The sequence below is a fragment of the Sinocyclocheilus grahami genome, unplaced genomic scaffold, assembly GCF_001515645.1.
Source record: "Sinocyclocheilus grahami isolate Dianchi unplaced genomic scaffold, SAMN03320097.WGS_v1.1 scaffold256.1, whole genome shotgun sequence".
Lineage (NCBI taxonomy): Eukaryota > Metazoa > Chordata > Actinopteri > Cypriniformes > Cyprinidae > Sinocyclocheilus > Sinocyclocheilus grahami.
The window spans coordinates 696,529-699,167 of record NW_015505435.1 but is presented as its reverse complement, the minus strand read 5'-3'; the positions used below and the strand labels follow the sequence as shown (position 1 = coordinate 699,167).

Genomic DNA, 2,639 nt, shown 5'->3' with positions numbered 1-2,639 from the left:
GATTTTGTCATGTTTAGCTCACTTTTGGGTACAAATTTGTCCCCAAAATATGGTTAAGTAGGCACACACACACACACACACACACACACACACACACACACACACACACACCTGTTTGCTGTGCATACAAAATTTTACTGTTTTCATTTCTAGTACAACCCTCTTTCTTTAGCTCAAGTATGCAAAACTATTTGCCATATGCACTGTAATTAATATGTTTTATATTAAAAGTAAAATTTTCAAATAAAAATGGCAATAGAAAACCGATTGCTCCCCCATGATATTTTGTAAACTGTCTTTATGACAAATAACTGCACAGATGCAGATATTATAACAATCTATCGATAAACACACACCTTGTCCTCTGTTTCTCGCTCTGCGCCTCTGCGGAATGAAGAACGCGCTGAAAGACGGGGAGGAACCGAAGTCTGCCGCCGTTTTCATATGAAATTTAAAGGGGACGGAGGCGATCACGAATTCGTGTACAGTTTATGTAGCTAATCGCAAAATTTTTAGGGGGGGCTGAGTAATCATTTTAGGGGGGCTATAGCCCCCTAAAAATGGCCAAGCGACGCCCATGCTCTTCACCATTATACACAGCTGCTATTGGAGCCATTAAAATAGTTCCGTTTTGTTTTTAATGGCAAAGTGGTTATATTTATTTTCGTTTCTTTGTGAAGTTAATTTAGAAATATGTTTGGAACATTTTTTGTTTGTAAAATTCATGTTTTTATTTTATTTTTTATATATAACGTCCAAGCTGCCAGCGGCAGACAGTGAATTGATCGTAGCCTGTTTGATCAATTTAGCCTTCTCAAATCATCACGGCTTGAAATACAATAAAATCTATAGATATAAAACACTTCAAGCATAAGTTAGTTTAAACGTTTAACCAAGTTAAATCCGGAGAGTGCAAGCTAAAGCGCGCTCTGCAGGACAAGGAGGCACAAGCGCTATCACTTGCATTTTTTTCCTAATAACAGTGGAAACAACTTGAAATGCGCCATAATTTTTGCTCATAAAGATAAGAGTAATACATCATTATACACCGTAAATGGTCTACTTTTATTTGTGTGTACTCACAACAAAACGTGTTTTTGTAAAATAAAGAAAACAAACAGGATGCTTTCTGCCGTCTCGTCTTGAACAGGAGCACTTCACAAAAATGAACCGAAACTCAGTGAATATTTGCCTCACATACATGATAAATATATCTATTGAAAGCTTCAAATTACTTTAATGCATTTCTCTCTAAAGGCACGTCCAGTGAGGAGATGGCGAGTCTCCTCAACTTCATCTTTCAGACACTGACTTAGAAAACACTAGTTTATTAATAAATAATTCTAATATCTATTTACTATTTCCCCCCAACACATTCATGGTAATTATACTTTTTTAGTTACTTTTTTTTTTTAAATCCTTGTTCGGGCAGCTCTAGTTTTAATCCAGTGTTCTGTTTTATTATAACTCTTGAATAAGAGAATAAGACAAAACACTGTCTACTTGCGTTGTAACCCAAATAAATAAGGTATTTTCCCTTGTTTAAAACGAATGGTTATTTTGTGCTTCATTGTGACCACCGTGACAACTCCCCCCCCCCGAAAATATGTTCCCAATGCCACCAATTCCTTCTTAGTGGTGCCTCATGACTTGCATTTGAAATGACCTAAAGTCATTGTTGACTCTGGACTTTTCTCATGCAAGGACTTCCCACAATTATGATTGATGATCAGTGTTGGGAAGGTTACTTTGGAAATGTAATAGGCTACAGATTACAAGTTACCCTACTTAAAATGTAATAAGTAGTGTAACTTTTCAATTACTTTATTAAAGTAATGTAACTGATTACATTTGATTACTTTTTGATTACTTTTCAAAATTTCTAATGTTTTCAACTGTTTATCATTTTCAAACATGTAAACCAGGCAGGGTAAACCTTACAGTAGTACTCAACACTGATTACTGTCACACTTACAAAATCCTTCATCACTTGAATTAAGATTGTATTTCAGTTTTAAAGCAGACATCGGATGCAAATTTCACTTTTACATGGTGTTTGCATATAATAATTTATGCATTTAGCAGACGCTTTTATCCAAAGTGACTTACAGTGAATTCAGACTATACATTTTTTACAAAGTGTGTATGTTCTCTGGGAATCAAACCCACGACATTTTGCGCTGCTAATGCAATGCTCTACCACTGAGCCACAGGAACATTAAAGGGGTCATATGATGCTTTTTTATAGATCATTATTTTGTGTATTTGGTGTAACTGAATATGTTGACATGCTTTAATGTTCAAATGTATGTTTATTACTCTATATTATTGTAGGTCCTCTATGCCCCGCCTCTCTCAAACGCTTAGTTTTCTACAAAGTCCCTCCTTCCGACAAGCGCAGTCGCTCTGATTGGCCAGCTGACCCAGTGCATTGTGTTTGGCCGAACACCGCAAGCACTTGTCGGAAATGTAATGCCCCTTACCATAATCGCGAGCTTCATCTTTCAAAATAAATGTAAAGACAGTAAATAATGTAATTAGTTTTACCATCAGTTCAAGCCCGAAAGGGGAACATAGTCAGTAATGATGCAGCACACAAGCCGCGGTTAAGACAGCTGACTCCACTTTGATGTGACGCT

The 2,639-nt window shown here is 36.5% G+C and overlaps 1 long non-coding RNA gene across 1 annotated transcript in view; it reads right to left on the bottom strand.

The window, feature by feature from the left end:
- Window positions 1–832: 832 nt before the first annotated feature.
- The window catches only part of LOC107598799 (uncharacterized), a 9,022-nt gene continuing 7,215 nt past the window's right edge, over window positions 833–2,639 (bottom strand). The window contains exon 3 of the long non-coding RNA XR_001610600.1: window positions 833–846. This is a non-coding gene — a long non-coding RNA (uncharacterized lncRNA). The remainder of the gene's footprint in view (window positions 847–2,639) is intronic.